A 26,016-nucleotide genomic window follows, 5' to 3' on the forward strand; every position below is an offset into this window, starting at 1 on the left:
AAAGAAGTAAAACTGAGAAGTAAAAAAATTTTTAAACTGAAGAAACTCTAAAATTGAAGAGCAGGAGATACTTCATTGAAAATGTTGATATGTATTATGTCACAAAGTAGAGTCTAAAAGGGGCTTAAGAATGGGATAAGAGGCCGGGCGCGGTGGCTCAAGCCTGTAAATCCCAGCACTTTGGGAGGCCGAGACGGGCGGATCACGAGGTCAGGATATCAAGACCATCCTGGCTAACATGGTGAAACCCCATCTCTACTAAAAAATACAAAAAACTAGCCAGGCAAGGTGGCGGGCGCCTGTAGTCCCAGCTACTCGGGAGGCTGAGGCAGGAGAATGGCATAAACCCGGGAGGCGGAGCTTGCAGTGAGCCGAGATCGCGCCACTGCACTCCAGCCTGGGCAACAGAGAGAGACTCATCTCAAAAAAAAAAAAAAAAAAAAAAAAAGAATGGGATAAGAAACCATGAAGCCCACTAGTGTTTCTTTGTTTCTTTGCTGCAGCAAAAACCTTTGGAGGTCTTAAACCTTGATCTCTAGGCATTGGGAGCTCTTGTTTTTATATAGTGGTGACATTGGTGATATCCTTTGGAAAGGTTTCGGAGAACAAAGGTTTTAATCTTGGCCTTGGGCAAGATATTTAACCTTTCGGAGATGTTATTTCCTCATCTTTTAAAAGGGCATGAGGAAATCTCCCTGAAAGTGTTGCTGTACATTTAAAATAACATCTTTATGTAAGACTGAGCACTGTGCTGGATGCATAATACACCAAAAACAGAAGAATTCCCTCATGGCATATATATATATATATCCGGGTTTGTCTTATGTCAGTTGACAAAATGAACATAGGCTTAGAAATAAGAGAAGATAATACCTTTCCATGGGGGGATGGTACAGATTTTCTAGGTTTGGTGGGGTGGATGGGAAATCATTTAATGGTTTTGAATTATGAAGGTGTATTAGAATTTCCTGGAAAATTTGTAAAATAATACATATTCATAAAGCTTCATCTTAGACCTACTGAATCTAAAAGTCATCTTGACATGCCAATACTCTGTATTTTTAATTAGCTCCTCAGCTGATAATAATACAACCAGGCTGTTTGGCAGCAGTCTGAGGATGACCACGAAATACGTTACACGATGTTATAAAAGCTCATCTGGGCTCCAGTCACACATGAACTCTTTTTTTCCCACAAAGTATCATTGTGATCAATCCTTAAACGAAGTGTTAAATAACATTAGTCAACTCATGATAAATAAATAATGTAAATAATTTTCACCATTCTGATTTTGTTTTTAGTTAACAAGAAAATCTAAAACAACTTTTGTTTATGTTTGATAAATATCCTGGCAATTTGCCTGCCTACACTCAATATTTCAAATATGCATATGTAGGAATTTAAAAATTATTCCACAGCATTTTAACAGTTGAATTATTTTAAATATGCTCATAAAAGCCATTGAGATGTGCTCTTAATACATACTATTGACTTAGAGGTTGCCCTTGTTCAAACGATTATTGTTATTTTTTTCCTGAAAATTTCCGATTGTCTGGTCAATTATTTAACCACATTGGCATTCCTCCAATTTTCTTACATTGCAGAACACATGTCCAGTTTTGGTTTCTTTGGAAATCCTCAACAAAAATAGTTTTTCTGCCAATTCTACCTGTCAATAGTAAAAATTATCCCCTATTCTTACAAAGTCAACAAGCCATAAATTATAGAGAATTATCAGATCTCTGAAAATGTGTTGAATGTTTGTCTTCCCCAAATTCATACACTGAAACCTAATTCCAATGTATTAGGTGGGGCTTTTGGTGGGTGATTAGGTAATGAGAGCTGTGACCTTGTGAATGGGATTAGTGTCTGTATAGTATGTTTTGCATTGCTATGAAGGAATACCTGAGGCTGGGTAATTTATAAAGAAAAGAGGTTTATTTTGTCTCACAGCTCTACAGACTGTACAAGAAACATGGAACCAGCATCTGTGTCTGATGAAGGCCTTAGGAATCTTCCACTCATGGAGAAAGGTGAAGGGGAGGCAGGTGTGTCACATAGTGAGAGAGGGAGCAAGAGAAAAGGAGCAAGAGAGAAGGGAGATACCAGACTCTTTTAACAATGAGATCTCATGCTATTTCATTACCATGAAGAGGCACTAAGCCACTCATGAGGGATCTGCCCCCATGACCCAAACACTTCCCACCAGGTCCCACCTCCACCATTGGGGATCACATTTCAACGTGAGATTTGGAGGGACTAAACATCCAAACTATATCAGTGCCCTTGTAAAAGAGACGCTTGAGAGCTAACGAGCTCCATCTATTATATAAGAACTCAATGAGAAGATGAGTTTTATAAACCAAAAGATGACCCTCATCCAACACTGAATCTGATCTTTTGATCTTGGACTTTCCAGCCTCCAGAACTGTGAGAAAAAAAAAATTCCTATTGTTTAGAAGCCACCCAGTGTATGATAATTTTTGTTATAGAAGCTTTAACAGATTATGACAATATGCCTCTCCATATCAACATAAAGAAAATCTGAGAATGGAAATTATTGTCAATACTTGGGAAGGCAAACAAATAAAATTTTTCCCATAAATCTAAAACTTCTAAAGACACAAGATTAAAGAATTTTTTAATGCAAATATGTGTACATACAGAAGAAAATGCTTTTTGCAGACTTTCACATGACCATAGAGTCTATTTTGGAAAATAAAAGTGTATTGAGTCATTCAGGCTTATATTATTTTTTCAAAAGCCTTATACTAGAAGAAAATTTCCTAAATTTTTAATCAAAGCACTTTTTGTAACAGTAGTTTAGAACTATTACACCCCAAGATACTGGATAGACAGATAAATGTGCACTCACATATCAAATTAAATAAAATAGACTACATAAAGCCCCTAGTGCCAGATATCAATGGGAACAGATATTTAGCTAGTCATTATTACTCTATTAATCTACTTGTTCATTTAGGTAAACTGCTAGATACATGCGGCATCAGGCTTGTTTTAGAAATAAAATCAATCTTGAATTCACTTGCTTTACCTTCTTTTACAGGAAGACAAAACAAAACTTCTGGAATGCCTCTTCATCTGTCTTGTATCCTTGACAGAATTCCTGTTTAGTGGTTTTCACATTTAAGAACAGATCCAATTTTGTCAAATAAATTCTTACATGGAACTGCAATCCATGAATTAGAACCAAAGTTAGTATAAGTCATTTCAAGTTTAATAGGTTTAGTTGTTATTTCTTAATTTTGTCTTTCATGGCACAGTGTTGAGAAATCCTTCATTTACACAGACAAAAAATTGCAATTTTTTTTTTTTTTTTTTTTGAGATGGAGTCTCACTCTGTCGCCCAGGCTGGAGTGCAGTGCTGCTATCTCGGCTCAATGCAAGCTCCGCCTCCCGGGTTCACGCCATTCTACGGCCTCAGCCTCCTGAGTAGCTGGGACTACAGGTGCCCACCACCATGCCCGGTTAATTTTTTGTATTTTTAGTAGAGACAGGGTTTCACCGTGTTAGCCAGGATGGTCTCCATCTCCTGACCTCGTGATCCGCCCGCCTCGGCCTCCCAAAGTGCGGGGATTACAGGCCTGAGTCACCGCGTCTGGCCCCAACTGATTTTTAACTATTTCTGTGTGCTATCTTCCTACATTTTCCAATTAAATTCTGATAGCTTGACAAGTAGTGATTTCTAGTTTTCAAAATTATATCACTAACTTACCGATATATTCAACTAGTGCTTGCTTTCAATGATTGGTTAATATGGGATCTGAAAAGGTTCCTATGCCAACATAAATGTTCATTAAGAATTTTTCAAAAATGTCAAAAAAAAAAAAACCCATCTCTGTTTCAACTATGAAATAACAATTTAATATTTCAAAACGTCATATTTATTTTTCCTTGCCATTAAAATCAAACTTTGGCTTCAATTTTAAGGCTGGCATTCTATATACACTTAAAAGTAGGTAATTTTGTGAGTGTGAATTGGACTTACTTAGATTACTAACATTAGCAGCGAAATATACAACCTGTTTCCACATCTGGAGTTTAAGTATTAACACTGTAAAATATTATCTGAAATTCTCATATTTTAAACTGTCATATGGACAATACAACAGATTCCACTATAAAAATAATTTTTAAATCACTGCAAGTAGGATTACATGTAACGCTGAATGAAATGCAGTTAAAACATAAAACAAAATTATAACTAGTGTAGTGTTTGCTGACAGTATTTGCCTAGCAAATTTCCTTAATCAGGGATCTTTTTAATGAAACACAATGATGGTTCATACATAATAAAAGTCTCATACGTGCTTTTTTACTTCCATTGTTTTCAAATTTTTAATACAGCTTTCATTACACTTTTGACACCTTACTTGATAGAATATTTTTAAACACAAATGCTTAAATTTGTAAATATTTATCTTAATTTTTATGAATACCTGAAAAATGAGAACAGTAACATCTGAGGCCTCTTCCACCTGAATTATGAAGATGTCAAGCATTCTCAGGCTCAAATTAATGTATCGAGTACATTGCATTTGTATCTTTGTGTTCTTTCCTAGCTTCTTAAAAAACTGTGCTAATTATGTTTTCAAAAATTGTTGTTTTTCTAACATATTGGTTACAATATCAATATATGTGACTTAATAAAATAGTCTCTGAGAACATGTGCTTTTCTGTATGTATTAGGTATGGGCTTGCTTTTAACAGTATTGTAAGTTTTTATAATCATATTTAAATTGTGTTTATCTAAAATATTTATGAACATTGAATTTATGGTGAACAAAGAATTCTTTCAAATTGCATGTGGTTATGTTTCAAATATGTGAAATTTTTGAATACTTTATTAAAATTTTACTGTAATAGAACACATTAAATATCTGAGTAATTTTTATCTTCATAGAATGTAAAACCCAATAAAAATAAGTTGTGTCACATTCTCAATTTCAAGTGATCTATGTATGAGTTAACACTTTTTTTATTTCATTGACTTTTATCATTGTGGTTGGTATCAGGGAATTGCCTGGTACTAATATTTGACATTTCATTTTTGAGCCTGATCAAATCTCTTCATATACAGGGTATCTTGTCTGTTGGCTTGATTTCCTGTCTTTTATTATGGAACGATTACTAATTTCAAGGGTAGTTATTTTATCTCACTAGAAATGATCATAGGTTTTGCATGTGTGTGTAGGTGTATGTGTGTGCATAGAGCAAAAAAAGCACTACAAAACCTTAAAGGGCTGAATTTAAAAAATATATTGTTATTGGCACAAACAATCTGCATTTTCCCTGTTATGTTATTTTCATTCTAAAACTGTTTTTCTATGTTGAGAACTTACTCCAGCAGAAACAACTGAATATTTCCTGAGACGTTTTATGCATAGTGACATTAAGATTTGAATGAAAATCTAAAGAATGGATCTACTTTGTAAATACAGAGAGAATTAGAGTAAGTAATTAAAATAAGGAAAATAATTCACATAACTATTTAGAGGAAGAATGGAGTGCATTGTGTTGGGTCAGAGGTGTCAGATGTTGCAGGTGTGGTGAAGAGAAGACTAGCCTGAAGAGAAGACTATAATGAAAACTTTGGTGGAACAGTGACAGAGGAAAACGGTGGAGCTGGATTACTGAGAACTCTGCCTTCTTGGAGGAGTTTGGATTTTAACGTCCTGTTAGGACATTGGCAGCTGAGGGCCCTTGAAGGATTTGTGGTACAGAGTTGATAAGCATAAATTAAGGCCTTAAAAATATTAGTTTGGTTTAGAAGAAATAATTCATTTTGGGTAGCAATGTGGATTCTGGAAGAAAAACAAAGTCAGAGGTAGGACAACAATATCTTGACTAGACTAGGGTGTTGGCACAGGGAAAATAAAGAAGCAAAATAGTGAGAGTTGTTTTTGTTTGTTTTCAGAGAGTCTCCCTCTGTCACCCAGGCTGGAGTGCAGTGGCCGTGGTCTCTGCTCACTGCAACCTCCGCCTTCCGGGTTCAAGTGATTCTTCTGCCTTGGCCTCCCAAGTAGCTGGGAGTACAGGCGTGCACCACCACACCTGGCTAATTTTTGTATTTTTAGTACAGACGGAGTTTCACCATATTAGCCAGGCTAGTCTTGAACTCCTGACCTCATGATCTGCCGGCTTCAGCCTCCCAAAGTGCTGGGATTATAGGCATGAGCCACCGAGCCAGGCCGAGAGGCGTTTTCTTAGATTTGCCTTATTAAAAACATTTCAGCCTATTTTCACATGACATTTCAATGCCTTTCAGGATTAAGGACATTTTCGTTTCTGTAAACAACAAGAAGAATTTTTTTTTTTTTTAGTGTGCAATACAGACAATGGGGACATATGCACCGGTTTCATCAACGTGGGCAAATACACTGCTCACAATCCGTGTGATCAACAAAGATACCAGGAAATGGTCATCACCAGTGTCTATGTCTCAGTTCATACTTGCACAGGATGCGTTCAAAACCTACCTTCTTCCTTCCCTACCTGAAAGGAACACCATTAAAACTTTGGGTCAGAAGGAAACAATGAGCTATCAACTTACCACAGGCAGCTTTTGACAGCTTTTCCATTTGTATACGCATTTCAATTAATTTTAAATCAGAGAGACAAAGCAAATCTCCTTCAGCTTTCAATTTGCCTCTGCAGTGATGGGTGCCCTGTCTGATGTTTACAGTTCACAGTCTCTTAATAATGGATGATTTTAGCACCTTGCTTCTTTCTATATATTTTTATAATGCTTTCAGCAATTTCATTAGTGCTGCTTTTTAAGATGACAATTTGACTAAAATGAAAGGCTCAAGAAGCAGTTTGAAGCATAAGAAAAAAGGAAATTAACTTTGGGAAAAACTGATTTTTTAAAAATTCTACTTCTTTCTGACATCTTCATTTATTTTCACCTAAAATGTCAGGTAATTTATCCAGGCCTTTTCAGTTTTCTGCAGTCATTCTATAGAAGTTACATTCTCTGGCACATTTGCCATGAGTAAAGTTGTTCCTCTTCAACCTGTACATGCCCATTCACAAAACGCCACTTGATCAAATAACTCTACCCTTTTGGTTTACCCCAAATGACTTTTACTTGGATTTATCTATTTCACTATCCTAATATTACTGCTATTCTATAAAATTAATTAAAAGTGCATCTGAGCCCTATCGCCATGTTTTTGTTTGTTTCATTTAGGTTGACATTGTCAAGTATCTTATCAAGGCTACTTTGTCAGTTAAAAAAAAAAAATGTATTTAAAGTAGTCTCCTTCTACACCCCATGAGACATAGTAAGGTATAACGGGTTAATTTTTTTTTTTCAAGTGAAGAATCATTTCTTATTTTAAAAATATATGTTGGGCCAGGTACAGTGGCTCACTCCTGTAATCCCAGTATTTTGGGAGGCCGAGGTGGGTGGATTGCCTGAGCTTAGGCGTTTGAGACCAGCCTGGGCAACATGGTAAAACCCCATCTCCACTAAAATACAGAAAGCTAGCCAGGTGTGGCGGTGTATGCCTGTAATCCCAGCTACTTGGGAAGCTGAGGCAGGAGAATTTCTTGAACCCGGGAGGCGGAGGTTGCAGTTAGCCAAGATTGCACCACTGAACTCCAGCCTGGGTGACAGAGCAAGACGCCGTCTCAAAAAAATATATCTCTATCCCTATCTATCTATCTATCTATCTATCTATCTATCTATCTATCTATCCATCCATCCATCCATCCATCCATCTATCTATCCATTCATCTATCTATCTATGTTAAAGGTGTATCTCTCTGCTCCTCAACCAAAGCTTTGGCACTTGCCAAATATTCAGCCTGGAAAATAAATGAGATTATGGAGGGAAAAAAAAAAACTTAAAAGAAACATCAGTTAACCAATTGGCTTGTCATCTCTTAAAAATATCTCCAATCGAAATAGGAACACTTTTACACTCTTGGTGGGACTGTAAACTAGTTCAACCAGTGTGGAAGACAGTGTGGAAATTCCTCAAGGATCTAGAACTAGAAATACCATTTGACCCAACCATCCCATTACTGGGTATATACCCAAAGGATTATAAATCATGCTGCTATAAAGACACATGCACACGTATGTTTATTGCGGCACTATTCACAATAGCAAAGACTTGGAACCAACCCAAATGTCCATAAATGACAGACTGGATTAAGAAAATGTGGCACACATACACCATGGAATACTATGCAGCTATAAAAAAGGATGAGTTCATGTCCTTTGTAGGGACATGGATGAAGCTGGAAACCATCATTCTGAGCAAACTATCGCAAGGACAGAAAACCAAACACCGCATGTTCTCATTCATAGGTGGGAACTGAACAATGAGATCACTTGGATACAGGGTGGGGAACATCACACCCCGGGGTCCTATTGTGGGGAGAGGGTAGAGGGGAGGGATAGCATTAGGAGATATACCTAATGTAAATGACGAGTTAATGGGTGTAGCACACCAACATGGCACATGTATACATATGTAACAAACCTGCACATTGTGCACATGTACCCTAGAACTTAAAGAATAATTACAAAAAAAGTAAAACAAACAAAAAATCTCTCCTGTCGGTGTAGTTGGTAACATGGTGACCAAAATGGAAAGAGGCAGATGACTATGAATCAGTAAATAATAACATAACATTTGGATACATAAGTAGTCACAAGAATATATTGGGAAAATTATAATGGTAAGAAAACCACTTATTATTTATTTACTTTTTTAAAAATCTAATTAGAACTCCTCTGCAGAGATGAGACCACACTTAGAAGTGGTGTGCCATTCTTGCAGTGAGCCAAGATCATGCCACTTCACTCCAGTCTGGGCGCAGAGCGACACTCTGTCTCAAAAAAGAAAATAGGGCGGAGCAAGATGGCCGAATAGGAACAGCTCCAGTCTCCAACTCCCAGCGCGAGCGACACAGAAGACCGGTGATTTCTGCATTTTCAACTGAGGTACTGGGTTCATCTCACTGGGGAGTGCCGGACGATCGGTGCTGGTCAGCTGCTGCAGCCCGACCAGCGAGAGCTGAAGCAGGGCGAGGCATTGCCTCACCTGGGAAGCGCAAGGGGGAAGGCAATCCCTTTTCCTAGCCAGGGGAACTGAGACACACAACACCTGGAAAATCGGGTAACTCCCACCCCAATACTGCGCTTTAAGCAAACAGGCACACCAGGAGATCATATCCCACACCTGGCCGGGAGGGTCCCACACCCAGGGAGCCTCCCTCATTGCTAGCACAGCAGTCTGTGATCTACCGGCAAGGCAGCAGCGAGGCTGGGGGAGGGGCGCCCGCCATTGCTGAGGCTTAAGTAGGTAAACAAAGCTGCTGGGAAGCTCGAACTGGGTGGAGCTCACAGCAGCTCAAGGAAACCTGCCTGTCTCTGTAGACTCCACCTCTGGGGACAGGGCAATAACAAACACAGCCGAAACCTCTGCAGACGCAAATGACTCTGTCTGACAGCTTTGAAGAGAGCAGTGGATCTCCCAACACGGAGGTTGAGATCTGAGAAGGGACAGACTCCCTGCTCAAGTGGGTCCCTGACCCCTGAGTAGCCTAACTGGGAGACATCCCCCACTAGGGGCAGTCTGACACCCCACACCTCACAGGGTGGAGTACACCCCTGAGAGGAAGCTTCCAAAGCAAGAATCAGACAGGGACACTCGCTGTTCAGAAATATTCTATCTTCTGCAGCCTCTGCTGCTGATACCCAGGCAAACAGGGTCTGGAGTGGACCTCAAGCAATCTCCAACAGACCTACAGCTGAGGGTCCTGACTGTTAGAAGGAAAACTATCAAACAGGAAGGACACCTACACCAAAACCCCATCAGTACATCACCATCATCAAAGACCAGAGGCAGATAAAACCACAAAGATGGGGAAAAAGCAGGGCAGAAAAGCTGGAAATTCAAAAAATAAGGGCGCATCTCCCCCGGCAAAGGAGCGCAGCTCATCACCAGCAACGGATCAAAGCTGGACGGAGAATGACTTTGACGAGATGAGAGAAGAAGGCTTCAGTCCATCAAATTTCTCAGAGCTAAAGGAGGAATTACGTACCCAGCTCAAAGAAACTAAAAATCTTGAAAAAAAAGTGGAAGAATTGATGGCTAGAGTAATTAATGCAGAGAAGGTCATAAACGAAATGAAAGAGATGAAAACCATGACACGAGAAATACGTGACAAATGCACAAGCTTCAGTAACCGACTCGATCAACTGGAAGAAAGAGTATCTGCAATTGAGGATCAAATGAATGAAATGAAGCGAGAAGAGAAACCAAAAGAAAAAAGAAGAAAAAGAAATGAACAAAACCTGCAAGAAGTATGGGATTATGTAAAAAGACCAAATCTACGTCTGATTGGGGTGCCTGAAAGTGAGGGGGAAAATGGAACCAAGTTGGAAAACACTCTTCAGGATATCATCCAGGAGAACTTCCCCAACCTAGTAGGGCAGGCCAACATTCAAATCCAGGGAATACAGAGAACGCCACAAAGATACTCCTCAAGAAGAGCAACTCCAAGACACATAATTGCCAGATTCACCAAAGTTGAAATGAAGGAAAAAATCTTAAGGGCAGCCAGAGAGAAAGGTCGGGTTACCCACAAAGGGAAGCCCATCAGACTAACAGCAGATCTCTCGGCAGAAACTCTACAAGCCAGAAGAGAGTGGGGGCCAATATTCAACGTTCTTAAAGAAAAGAATTTTAAACCCAGAATTTCATATCCAGCCAAACTAAGTTTCATAAGTGAAGGAGAAATAAAATCCTTTACAGATAAGCAAATGCTTAGAGATTTTGTCACCACTAGGCCTGACTTACAAGAGACCCTGAAGGAAGCACTCAACATGGAAAGGAACAACCGGTACCAGCCATTGCAAAAACATGCCAAAATGTAAAGACCATCGAGGCTAGGAAGAAACTGCATCAACTAACAAGCAAAATAACCAGTTAATATCATAATGGCAGGATCAAGTTCACACATAACAATCTTAACCTTAAATGTAAATGGACTAAATGCTCCAATTAAAAGACACAGACTGGCAAACTGGATAAAGAGTCAAGACCCATCAGTCTGCTGTATTCAGGAGACCCATCTCACACGCAGAGACATACATAGGCTCAAAATAAAGGGATGGAGGAAGATTTACCAAGCAAATGGAGAACAAAAAAAAGCGGGGGTTGCAATACTAGTCTCTGATAAAACAGACTTTAAACCATCAAAGATCAAAAGAGACAAAGAAGGCCATTACATAATGGTAAAGGGATCAATTCAACAGGAAGAGCTAACTATCCTAAATATATATGCACCCAATACAGGAGCACCCAGATTCATAAAGCAAGTCCTTAGAGACTTACAAAGACACTTAGACTCCCATACAATAATAATGGGAGACTTCAACACTCCACTGTCAACATTAGACAGATCAACGAGACAGAAAGTTAACAAGGATATCCAGGAATTGAACTCATCTCTGCAGCAAGCAGACCTAATAGACATCTATAGAACTCTCCACCCCAAATCAACAGAATATACATTCTTCTCAGCACCACATCGTACTTACTCCAATATCGACCACGTAATTGGAAGTAAAACACTCCTCAGCAAATGTACAAGAACAGAAATTATAACAAACTGTCTCTCAGATCACAGTGCAATCAAACTAGAACTCAGGACTAAGAAGCTCAATCAAAACCGCTCAACTACATGGAAACTGAACAACCTGCTCCTGAATGACTACTGGGTACATAACGAAATGAAGGCAGAAATAAAGATGTTCTTTGAAACCAATGAGAACAAAGATACAACATACCAGAATCTCTGGGACACATTTAAAGCAGTGTGTAGAAGGAAATTTATAGCACTAAATGCCCACAAGAGAAAGCAGGAAAGATTTAAAATTGACACTCTAACATCACAATTAAAAGAACTAGAGAAGCAAGAGCAAACACATTCGAAAGCTAGCAGAAGGCAAGAAATAACTAAGATCAGAGCAGAACTGAAGGAGATAGAGACACAAAAAACTCTCCAAAAAATCAATGAATCCAGGAGTTGGTTTTTTGAAAAGATCAACAAAATTGACAGACCATTAGCAAGACTAATAAAGAAGAAAAGAGAGAAGAATCAAATCGACGCAATTAAAAATGATAAAGGGGATATCACCACCGACCCCACAGAAATACAAACTACCATCAGAGAATACTATAAACACCTCTACACAAATAAACTGGAAAATCTAGAAGAAATGGATAATTTCCTGGACACTTACACTCTTCCAAGACTAAACCAGGAAGAAGTTGAATCCCTGAATAGACCAATAGCAGGCTCTGAAATTGAGGCAATAATTAATAGCCTACCAACCAAAAAAAGTCCAGGACCAGATGGATTCACAGCTGAATTCTACCAGAGGTACAAGGAGGAGTTGGTACCATTCCTTCTGAAACTATTCCAATCAATAGAAAAAGAGGGAATCCTCCCTAACTCATTTTATGAGGCCAACATCATCCTGATACCAAAGCCTGGCAGAGACACAACAAAAAAAGAGAATTTTAGACCAATATCCCTGATGAACATCGATGCAAAAATCCTCAATAAAATACTGGCAAACCGGATTCAGCAACACATCAAAAGGCTTATCCACCATGATCAAGTGGGCTTCATCCCTGGGATGCAAGGCTGGTTCAACATTCGCAAATCAATAAACATAATCCAGCATATAAACAGAACCAAAGACAAGAACCACATGATTATCTCAATAGATGCAGAAAAGGCTTTTGACAAAATTCAACAGCCCTTCATGCTAAAAACGCTCAATAAATTCAGTATTGATGGAACGTACCTCAAAATAATAAGAGCTATTTATGACAAACCCACAGCCAATATCATACTGAATGGGCAAAAACTGGAAAAATTCCCTTTGAAAACTGGCACAAGACAGGGATGCCCTCTCTCACCACTCCTATTCAACATAGTGTTGGAAGTTCTGGCTAGGGCAATTAGGCAAGAGAAAGAAATCAAGGGTATTCAGTTAGGAAAAGAAGAAGTCAAACTGTCCCTGTTTGCAGATGACATGATTGTATATTTAGAAAACCCCATTGTCTCAGCCCAAAATCTCCTTAAGCTGATAAGCAACTTCAGCAAAGTCTCAGGATACAAAATTAATGTGCAAAAATCACAAGCATTCTTATACACCAGTAACAGACAAACAGAGAGCCAAATCAGGAATGAACTTCCATTCACAATTGCTTCAAAGAGAATCAAATACCTAGGAATCCAACTTACAAGGGATGTAAAGGACCTCTTCAAGGAGAACTACAAACCACTGCTCAGTGAAATCAAAGAGGACACAAACAAATGGAAGAACATACCATGCTCATGGATAGGAAGAATCAATATCGTGAAAATGGCCATACTGCCCAAGGTAATTTATAGATTCAATGCCATCCCCATCAAGCTACCAATGACTTTCTTCACAGAATTGGAAAAAAACTGCTTTAAAGTTCATATGGAACCAAAAAAGAGCCCGCATCTCCAAGACAATCCTAAGTCAAAAGAACAAAGCTGGAGGCATCACAGTACCTGACTTCAAACTATACTACAAGGCTACAGTAACCAAAACAGCATGGTACTGGTACCCAAACAGAGATATAGACCAATGGAACAGAACAGAGTCCTCAGAAATAATACCACACATCTACAGCCATCTGATCTTTGACAAACCTGAGAGAAACAAGAAATGGGGAAAGGATTCCCTATTTAATAAATGGTGCTGGGAAAATTGGCTAGCCATAAGTAGAAAGCTGAAACTGGATCCTTTCCTTACTCCTTATACGAAAATTAATTCAAGATGGATTAGAGACTTAAATGTTAGACCTAATACCATAAAAATCCTAGAGGAAAACCTAGGTAGTACCATTCAGGACATAGGCATGGGCAAAGACTTCATGTCTAAAACACCAAAAGCAACGGCAGCAAAAGCCAAAATTGACAAATGGGATCTCATTAAATTAAAGAGCTTCTGCACAGCAAAAGAAACTACCATCAGAGTGAACAGGCAACCTACAGAATGGGAGAAAATGTTTGCAATCTACTCATCTGACAAAGGGCTAATATCCAGAACCTACAAAGAACTCAAACAAATTTACAAGAAAAAAAACAAACAACCCCATCAAAAAGTGGGCAAAGGATATGAACAGACATTTCTCAAAAGAAGACATTCATACAGCCAACAGACACATGAAAAAATGCTCATCATCACTGGCCATCAGAGAAATACAAATCAAAACCACAATGAGATACCATCTCACACCAGTTAGAATGGCGATCATTCAAAAGTCAGGAAACAACAGGTGCTGGAGAGGATGTGGAGAAATAGGAACACTTTTACACTGTTGGTGGGATTGTAAACTAGTTCAACCATTATGGAAAACAGTATGGCAATTCCTCAAGGATCTAGAACTAGATGTACCATATGACGCAGCCATCCCATTACTGGGTATATACCCAAAGGATTATAAATTATGCTGCTATAAAGACACATGCACACGTATGTTTATTGCAGCACTATTCACAATAGCAAAGACTTGGAATCAACCCAAATGTCCATCAGTGACAGATTGGATTAAGAAAATGTGGCACATATACACCATGGAATACTATGCAGTCATCAAAAAGGATGAGTTTGCGTCCTTTGTAGGGACATGGATGCAGCTGGAAACCATCATTCTTAGCAAACTATCACAAGAACAGAAAACCAAACACTGCATGTTCTCACTCATAGGTGGGAACTGAACAATAAGATCACTTGGACACAGGAAGGGGAACATCACACACAGGGGCCTATCATGGGGAGGGGGGAGGGGGGAGGGATTGCATTGGGAGTTATACCTGATGTAAACGATGAGTTGATGGGTGCAGCACACCAACATGGTACAAGTATACATATGTAACAAACCTGCACGTTATGCACATGTACCCTACAACTTAAAGTATAATAATAATAAATAAATTTAAAAAAAAAAAAAGAAAATAAATAAATAAATAAATAAAAATAAATAAAGTGGTGTACCATTTTTGGGTGTCAACTTTAGTTAAATCATTTTTTAATTTCACATAATGAAATATTTTTGAAATATAAGTTGGGAAAACAAAGGAATTTATTGGCTCTTATATGAGCCCCCAGGGCTTAAACTGATTTAAATGCAGTTCTGCCTAGGAGGTCAACAATATTACATGGTATCTTTCTCTCTAGGAGTTGACTCCATGAATCTCTCTTTATCCTTATTTTTTACACAGTTTGTCTTCATGTGGCAGTGAGGCAGAAAAATAGGGTCTGAAGGCAGGGAACATAAGGCTGATCCACACTTCAGGTATGAGAAGAAATATCCTCTCCATAGGGCATACACCGAGTAAATGACTTTGCACCTTTACTTCATCCTCTTCATTTACGCAGGGCATACACCAAGTAGTAGAGTATTTAAACTCACAAGAACTCTATAACAGGGTCCTTGAGCCTCTATGCTCGGGGCTGCTCCCACACTGTGGAGTGTACTTTCATTTTCAAAAAATCACTTCATTATTTTCTTGCTTTGTTTGTGCATTTTGTTCAATTTCTTTCTTTTTCTTTTTTTTTTTTGTGATGGAGTCTCACTCTGTCGCCCAGGCTGGAGTGCAATGGCATGATCTTGGCTCGCTGCAACTTCCGCCTCTCAGGTTCAAGCAATTCTCCTGCCTCAGCCTCCCAAGTAGCTGGCATTACAGGCACCCGCCAGCATGCCTGGCTAATTTTTGTATTTTTAAGAGAGATGGGGTTTCACCATATTAGCCAGGCTGGTCTCGAACTCCTGACATTGTGATCTGCCTGCCTCGGCCTCCCAAAGTGCTGAGATAACAGGTGTGAGCCGCTGCACCTGGCCACATTTTGTTCAATTCTTTGTCCAAGACATCAAGAACCTGGACACCCTCTACCATTAACAGCAGGACAGTTACCAGATATTCATATTCTTCTAGCTTAGCTATTCCAGGGAAACCTCAATGGCCCTGCTTGGATGGATTACCATAGAGAGTGAAGAGGATCCTCTTTTTGAGGCAGCTTGCACCTTCAAAATTTTATGATAACTTCCTAGATTGGTTACTCCTCCAGAGCCTGAAGAAGATAAGGAAAATATGATGGTCAAATAAAACTAGAGCTTCTACAGTCTGCAGGACTCTGACAAACACACAGTATATGCATGGGTGTGCATTTTTGGTAATGTGAGAGAACTGATAAGACCACATACAGAAATAACCCAGGGAAAGAACAAAATTTAAATGAATATAATGGCTGTCTTCAAATATGCAACCATTGAATACGTATTTATAAACTGTAACACAACAGACTCAACGCCAGATGCAAAGAATATAATTCCACAAAAAGAAAAAGAAATAATCATTGCCATTTTGAAGGACCTACGACATGAAGTATTACACTTATTTTTCATAGTTCTCATGGTACAATTAAAAAGCAATGACTGTAAGAGATAGGGAGATAGATTTATTGGGAAATATATTCCAACAGTAACAGTTCTCCCCAGTCATATAATATATGACATTTTTCTGGTCCTCCTTCAAAAGCTATTAATTACTTGTTTATTATTCTATTTTGTGACTTCTCCCTAAGGCTCAATATGCATTCACCAGAAAACCTACATTCATGTTTTTCTTTTTTTTTTTACTTGTTAACCTTATACTGTCTTACAGTTTAAAACTTACCTGAATGTTGACTTAAATTTAGACTCCATGTTTCCCAGTTACCTATAGAATGTCTCCATTCAGATACTTTTACCTAAGTGCCATTGTGAAGGAATTAAAGTGTGCTTTCTTCTCTGCTTCTGTCTCCTAACATTCTTCTTTCATCAATGGCACCATATTAACTCACATTCAAAACACTTATGATCATTTTAATCATTTCTAAAATTTGTTATTATTTCTCAATAAGTAGAGAAAAACCACGGATAATTTACACAGTCGTGATCCCTACACTTAGCAAAGCTCCAGAACCAATGGAAGGCTTCCTAAATGACTGCCTTCTCTTTCATGTACCAGACTCTCAATTAAATGTGTTAATTTCAGCCTAAATGACAGATTTTTATAATAATAAGTTATGGTTATTTAAATAATTGCTTATTTTTCTAATACTATATCTCATGGAAGGAGGCTTTGAATAAACATCAGTGAATACATTATTCTAAATTTATTTATTTATTTATGAGACAGAGTCTTGCTCTGTTGCCCAGACTGGAGTTCGGTGGCGCGATCTCAGCTCACTGCAAGCTCTGTCTCCTGGGTTCACGCCATTCTCCTGCCTCAGCCTCCCGAGTAGCTGGGACTACAGGCGCCCGCCACCATGCCCGGATAATATTTTTGTATTTTTTGTAGAGACAGGCTTTCACCATGTTAGCCAGGATGGTCTCGATCTCCTGACCTCGTGATTCACCCACCTTAGCCTCCCCAAGTGCTGGGATTACAGACGTGAGCCACCACGCCCAGCCGATTCTAAATTTATAAGAATTAATAACACATACATAATCATTCTGGAACAACTACCCTATCTTAAGGCTGCCTCTTTAGCTTGATTGGCGTTGAATTGATGACAAATGGTCAAATCCCTAGATTAACTCATGGTGGAACTTTACAGAATACCAGGTGGCTTATTCTGATGGAGAGCTTTCCCCAACATCCTCATCTTCATTGATGCATCTTGGCATATGTCTCAGATTCGCTGTAATGGTGGTCTTGAATTGTTATCCTACCTTGAAGAGTAATGTGAACTTATATCATAATTTGGTCTACATGCAAAGGTTGTTCTTTTTTTTTTTTTTTTTTTTTTTTGAAAAGCTTTGTTTCCAGTGGCTTCAGCATTGACCTTGAATCTCTCAGATACTCACTTGTTAATTATATGGACTCTAAATTCTAAATAGTTCTGATTCATTTTATTGAATGAAATGAATGTACCTCCTTCCTTATTATTTTCTTATTACAAACCATAGGCATTGTATGCATGCAAATTAAAAATAGCTTACTCATCTTTTTAAAAATTAAAACATATAATACTTTTTCTGGAATCAAACTTAAATCTAGGGTTTGTCAACCTTGGCAGCACCTGAGAATTGTTGAGAAATCCCTTTAATAACAGTATAATAGAAATGATGTTGATGATGATGACAATTATGATAGCTAATTCTCACTGAGGGCTTTGTATGTGCCAGGCCAGGCTAGATGCTTTGTATGAATTAAATCATTGACTCTTTACAAGGACTCTATTGGATAGGTTATTATCTCATTATAAAGATGAGGAGACTGATATAGGAAAGAGATTAATTAAGCTGTTCAATGTCACAAAACTAATAAGTAGAAGAATTGAGATTGAAACCCAGGCAATTCACCTCCAGATTCAATCCATTGTCTCAAATACTCAGTAGTAACTCTGCAAAGGATACGTAAAACTTTTATATTTGGACAAGAATCTTAGATTGCCGTGGCAACACAGAAATTACGAGAAGGAGATGGGCTTCAAAGTTTGTTTTGTCTGAATCTAAAGTCTGGGGTCTTACTCACTACATGATATTTTAAATGAATGTAGTAGTAACATTCTGGGCAATTCAGAAAAATACAAAAATCACAATTGAGGAAGGTTAAAAATATAACTTAAAAAATGAATGCATAGTAGTTTGGAAATTGTTAAATTACTTTTTCTATACTATTTTTTCCAAAACAACAATGCATTATTGATTTTTTTATTGTTCCCATTAATATTATCTTATTATGAGAAGTTTTAGTGTACTGAATCTGTTATTTCTTTATATACATATATATGATTAAAAGTACTGTAAAAGGGCCAGGCACGGTGGCTCACGCCTGTAATTCCAGCACTTTGGGAGGCCAAGGCTGTTGGATCACGAGGTCAGGAGATCGAGACCACGAGACCATCCTGGCTGACACGGTGAAACCCCATCTGTACTGAAAATATCAAAAAATTAGTCAGGCGTGGTAGTGGGCACCTGTAGTCCCAGCTACTCAGGAGGCTGAGGCAGGAGAATGGTGTGAACTCGAGAAAAAGAGCTTGCAGTGAGCTGAGATCACGCCACTGCACTCCAGCTGGGGCAACAGAGCAAGACTCCATTTCAAAAAAAAAAAAAAGTACTGAATGTAAAAATTACTAGTGATGTGGGATAGAAAAGACTCCCAAGTCATGCCAAATGCTCTAAGAATGACAATCTGGAGGAGTGCGCCAACAAGGCAACATTCGCATTTGGTATCATCTTCCCCCATGTACTTCTACTAAGGGCTTCCTCCATAATTCCCTAATTGCTATGTGTTTTTAGGTTAAGAAAAAATAAAACATTTTATAGGGACAAATCACATTGATATTTTGTGCCTACATATTATCTCTTAACCATGGCTTAAAGTTTTAGTAAAAAATGGCCACCCAAAGATGTCAAGTCCTAGTTTCTGGAATGTGTCAATGTTATGTGGATAAATGGACTTTGCAGGTATAAGTTAATGAAGAATCTTGAGATGAGGAGAATACTCTGGATTATTTAGAAAAAGATGGTTTGAAGAAGCAGGAAAAAGATGTAGTGATGTGATCTTAAGCTAAGAAATGCCAGAAACCACCAAAAGCTGAAGGAGGCAGGAAGAGAATCTCTCCTGAAGCGTCACTAGGGAGTATGGTTGTATGGACACCTGGATTTTGAATCACTAGCCTCCACAACTGTGAAAGACAAATTTCTGTTATTTTAAGCCACCAAGTTTGTGATAATTTGTTACAGTAGCCTCAAGGACTAATGTTGTGGGTTAGATATCACTTAAACGGCTGAAGGGAGTGGGAGAAAGGAAGAAAAGCAGAGGGCAGCAAAGGTGAATAGTCAAATTGATGTTCAAATGGAACTCTGTATAACTAGTTTGATTAGGACCCAAAATAACAGGTGAAAATTTCCCCCACATCCATATGAAGTGCTATTCACCAGTAATACTTGACAAGGATGGGGTTGAAAACCAAAAGATAGAAGGGGAAATGAATTCTGATGATTGAAACAAAAACTTTATAAATGGCATGGAAGATGTAGGGCATACATTTATTGTATAGAATAGATATGTGTATTAGTCCGTTTTCATGCTACTGATGAAGATATACCTGAGAATGGGAATTTACAAAAGAGAGAAGTTTATTGGACTTACAGTTCCACATGGTTGGGGAGGCCTCACAATCGTGGTGGAAGGCCAGGAGGAGCAAGTCACATCTTACGTGGATGTCAGCAGGCAAAGAGAGCTTGTGCAGGGAGACTCCAGTTTTTAAAACCATATCTCATGAGACCCATTTACTATCACAAGAACAGCATGGAAAAGATGCCCCCCCTTGATTCAGTTATCTCCCATGGGGTCCCTCCCACAACACATGGGAATTATGGGAGCTACAGGATAAGATTTGGGTGGAGACACAGAGCCAAGCCACATCAGTATGGATGGACAGTGGCAAAAATTATCAAGGTTTGATGTTTTTTTTCTTTTAACACCAGCATATCCCACTTGTTTCACATGTTAATTACAATGATAGTAAGTGGGGGATATTAACCCACCATCTTGCCAGCAATGCTCAGTGTAATCGTTCTGTCAATAAGTGATTGCTCCAAGAAAGGTGATATTTGTATTACACTGAGGTTCTGTGTGAGGTCTTTCTGCTATCCTCTCATGAGCTGATGTAGACCAGAGCTGTGAAATTCTGCAGCAGTGGAGGGCACTGGCTTATAAGAATCCAAACTAAATTCTTTCTACCCTTCCCTTCTACTCTTTCATAATCCTTAGGCTCGAGGTAGGTATCTTTCTGTGTTACTTTCTAACTCACCCCCTATACATCTAGCTCTCTCCCTTTCTTCCCTCTTTCTTTAATACTGTATACAAAGAAAAACTGTGGTAGTTCACCACGAAGGCCTTAACATTCCCCTCAGCTCAACTACATTTTAGAGAGGCTTCTTTCTAAATTTAGGCCCCTACTACCATTTCCTAGTGTATTTTCTTTAGAAAAGTTTAAATTGCAAATTCTTTCTCTACCATGTTAAGATGAAAATCTTTTTTTTTTTTTTTTTTTTTTTTTTTTTTTTTTTTTTTTTTTTGAGACGGAGTCTCACTCTGTAGCCCAGGCTGAGTGCAGTGGCATGATCTCGGCTCACTGTGACCTCCGCCTCTCGGGTTCTTGCCATTCTCCTGCCTCAGCCTCCAGAGTAACTGGGACTACAGGCGCCCGCCACCACGCCTGGCTAATTTTTTGTATTTTCAGTAGAGATGGGGTTTCACCGTGTTAGCTAGGATAGTGTCAATCTCCTGACCTCGTGATCTGCCTGCCTCAGCCTCCCAAAGTGCTGGGATCACAGGCGTGAGCCACTGCTCGCAGCCAAGATGGAAATCTTTTTAAAAGCCTCTTGCCAGTTTTACAAGCCAAAACTGTGTTCTAAAGACCTGGGAATGTAATTTTAAAGACCCTTTAAAATGTAATCATCAAGGCAGATAGCACTCCTATTTCCAGTTTCAGGGGAGGAAGGAAAGGTAGGACCCTAACCTGGGTATATGCTTCTTTCCCCAGTTTAAAACTATCTCCTGCAATGAAGATAAGGGAAGTTTTACTTTTCATCTGGGGAAGGCCAATTAGATGGCATAAGATTCCCCAACCCCCAAAGAGTTTTAAGCTCTTTAAAACTCTCCAGATGTTTGTTTTAGGAGAAGGGAATTCAGACTGAATTCTGTTTTTTCTCCCCTATTGCAGTAACTTTGAATAAAGAGTCCCTTCCCTTTTGAACATAGTCTGTTAAATGTTTTACTTTGATATAATAAAGAAAAAAGCCAAGTAATTGACCCTGTTTGTTTTTTTTGTAAGTGGAATTATTTTATAATGATCAGGAAGGAAAATAGAAGAAGCTGGAGGTATCATTAATAATTTTAAAAGTTACTGAGCATAAATATTGTCATATTTTCTTCACAGTTCCAATTAGGGTTTTATTCATATATTGGCTTTTAAAAGATAGTTTTTATTTTTGGTAGGGACACAATTTCTATTTATATAATTTTTTGCTTATTTATTTTTAAAAAAGCCAACTCAGAGTAGTTGCTATAAAATGTCCGTTAATCATTCAACATTAACCACACTTTTTATTTCTCAATGGCAGCCCTGCTTAGTAGGGAACAGTGATAGATTTTTAAAAAGCTGGAGGCCGGGAGTGGTAGTCACGTCTGTAATCCCAGCACTTTGGGAGGCTGAGGTGGGCGGATCACAAGGTCAGGAGTTCGAGACCAGCCTGGCCAATATGGTGAAACGCCATCTCTACTGAAAGTACAAAAATGAGCCGGGTGTGGTGGCAGGCACCTGTAATCCCAGCTACTTGGGAGGTTGAAACAGGAGAATCACTTGAGAATCGCTTGACCCGGGAGGCGGAGGTTGCAGTGAGCTGAGATTGCACCACTGCACTCCAGCCTGGGTGACAGAGCAAGACTCCATCTCAAAAAAAAAAAAAAAAACAAGCTGGAGATGACTTTATCATCTTTTAAGAATAGCAGAGAATGCCAAATATATGAATTAATATTTCACATAATAAAGTGTATACATTTTTCAGGTTTGGTGGAGGCACTGTTTGTATCTATTGATCTTTGTCCCATTTTAGCATTTTTTAAAAGAAGTACATTTAAAAGTATATGCATAGATAGAATAAGTGAACTGTATTCATGGAAAAGACATTAGAGATAATGTAGTCTCAGTATCTTCCTGGGTGAGAAAGTTGAGGTTTGTAATGTCGAGGTGACTTTTCCAGGCTCACATGGCTGATGGAGTCCTATAGTTATCTGACTGGATTCTATTATATTTCAGGTCCGCCTCTGAGTCCATTTCATTTTAATTTTAACCTCTGTCTGTATGTCAGTTTGCTAATTCATTACTTTACTACTTTTTAATCTTCTTTTGGATTATCTCTAATATATTTACACTGTTTTGACTTTAGTGCAACTATAACTGAATGCTGCATTTGAGAGTCAGATCATTTCTCACGTTGTCCTGCACTATTGAAGAATATAGTATTTTGTGATTAAACAGCTGCCATGTTTCAGCCCAGAGGCAGCTAAACTTCTGTGATGATTAAGATGATCCCTGTTTCTGTGACTTGTAATCAATTTGTAATTTTGCTTGAGCACAATGAGACATTTGCATGAAAGCGCCAGATAGGACACTACAGTGCCTGGAGGCTGGGATTTGCAGGCAGTGCTCTACAAGCTTTTGCCTGCAGGAAATACAAATGAGGGTGTTTCCCTTCAGCAGCAGAAATTAAACTGCAGGAAATCTTGTTGACGCAGTTATATTTTAAGACAACAGCATTCAAAATGTCAGTCATGATTAATCATTATTATTATGATTGTCATTTTCAATCTATGGTTCGGTCTTTACTACTCTGAAAAATAGTTCTAAAAAAGGAGAGGATACATATATTTAATTCTGAAAAAGCGGGTTTAATATTCTTAGTTCTCAAGTGGAATAAGACCAAAGGTTAATGTGCATCTTCATTCTTGTATAATTATAACTTTGTATAGTGTCACCCAAAATCTCTAAGCCTCAGTTTTCTCATCTGTAAAATGGAGATAATTTTAAAAAGCACCATCGAGATCACTGGACTTGTGACTACCAAGTGACATAGTATAGCTGAAAAAATATAAACTGTGCAAATAATACAGATAGTGGTAACGTTATGAACACAAGTCTCTGAAACGTCTAGATTATGACCAAGTTTTAGAAATGAAAATATAATCATCTTTTAAGCTAGGGAGTACTGACACCAGTATCAAAGGTATAGATTGTAATTTATATCTGAAATTATTTAATGTCAGCATTCAGATTATTTTTATCCTTTGTAGCCTGGAAGATCTACTTCAATACAGGTTGGATAACTTGGGACTCTAGGATAAAATTTTTTAGATGTGTGGCTAAAATACACTGGTCTGTTGAACTCTAATAATTTCTTTAGACATATTAATATATGTATCCATGCATGTGTATGCATGTGTATTGGTATATGTATCTTAATATGGGAGTGTTAAGTATACCATTAATTTATCAAAGGCCCGTAGATCTTGAAAACCTTAACAGTTATATAGTATGCCTTTCTAATCAAGGTAAGCATAAGAAATCTCAGCATCCATTTATAATACTTATTAGTCATTTACTATATATTAGGCATTATTTTAACAAATTGTATTCTGACCTCTACTTGCATTTTTCCAGTGACTAAATTTTATTATTTTCATAGTAGTATTATTACTACTCTTCATTTCCAGTGCCTATAATAAGCAAAGTCAGAGGAAATACTTATTTCTGCAAGCCAACATAGACTCCAATCCATGGTTTATACTAATTGAATGAATCAACTGTGGATCCAGAAAAATTTAAACAAAATAAGAAAAAGATGTATTTGGATTTAAAGGAGAATAGATATCTGAACATATCTACAAATCTAAATGAGTCAGAGCTAGAGAGTCATAATTAACATATTTTCCTTTTTGAAACTAACAGGAAAGCATACATCACATTTTTAATTCCAGATACACAAAGGTACCTTTTCCAGGCAGTTAGGCTTCCTATAATACTATCTACTACATCTCAGTAACTTATGCTATTTCCTGTATCATCATACTATGACTCACCAAAATCCATAATTCGTTCATACATCATATGAGAGCTAAGAGGGTCTCACAAAACCAGGTAGTTGGCAGTACAGTGTGTCATTTAGGCCTCACTCAGTAGTAGATTGTTCCAGAAAGAATTCAAAGTACTCTTTGGAATCAAATCACTAGACTGATTTTGAACTCCTATCTTATTTGGATTGCAAAAATGAAATGCTCTCTTTCTTCTGCCATAAAAGCCACATTATGGTACTGAAACCCAGGATTCCACAAGCTGCCCATGAATATAATGAGATTCTTCTGTGGCTGATGGAGGAGTTCCTTTGATCCCATTAGAACCTGAGATGTTTAGCTTCTCTGCAGAGGCCCAAGACAGAATTCCTTTCCCTTGCTTGACTGAGAACTTGACTGAGGCTGGCATATCACTTCCCTGTAGTTAGCAGTACAGCTTTCTTGGACTTTCCTTAGATTTCACCTTTTTTAGCTTTAGTCACCAGACATCTGCATGTTTTATGAGGACAGGATTATATGTACCTTGCTCAGCATTCTATCTCTAGGATCTAACATAATGCTCAGCACTGGAGATATGTGGAACATTGGAATGAGTGAATAAATAATGTATCCAGTATAATTAATTGGATATTAATGCGAGAAAAGAAATGAAGACATTCTCAGTTTTAGGCTATATTGAACTGAAAAGTTTGAAGTATATTAGAGGAAAAAGGCATTAACTATGTAAATATGGTAGTCTTAGATTAGATGACCTAATAATTTATGATCCAAAATGGAACACTTTTTAGAGTGAAAGGAGTTGATGTGTGGATCAGACACTGGGGTAACACACATAAAAACATGACGGTTCTGGGTAAATCAAAAATTATGGGTACTCTAGATATAGAATAATTTACTTATGTTCAAAAGAAAGGATAGAATCAGTACATTTTTATTGAGTACTTTTTCTATACAAGGCTGCATTGGATATTGTTTCAGATAGTTTATTAAATTCCAATAAAATCAAAAGGGCTTAACTATAAACTTTCTTCACTGGCAAACTATGAACCACAAATTAGGCAATGAAAGCTTGTCTTCTACAAAGAAAAATTATCAAGTAGGTAAGAAGTGGGAGAATTAATTGCAGACATATTTAAGTTCTCATTCTCTAGACATGCAGGTCAATAAGATCATTCCAGGAAGCATTACGAGTTAATTTGGGGCTCGAACTTTCTAATTAAACACAAAATGTGTCTTTATATACCTAAAATTCTGAAACCAACTATGTTCATTTCTTAACTTTTCTTCTGAAAA

The sequence above is a fragment of the Macaca nemestrina genome, chromosome 12 (assembly GCF_043159975.1).
Source record: "Macaca nemestrina isolate mMacNem1 chromosome 12, mMacNem.hap1, whole genome shotgun sequence".
In the NCBI taxonomy this organism is placed as follows: domain Eukaryota; kingdom Metazoa; phylum Chordata; class Mammalia; order Primates; family Cercopithecidae; genus Macaca; species Macaca nemestrina.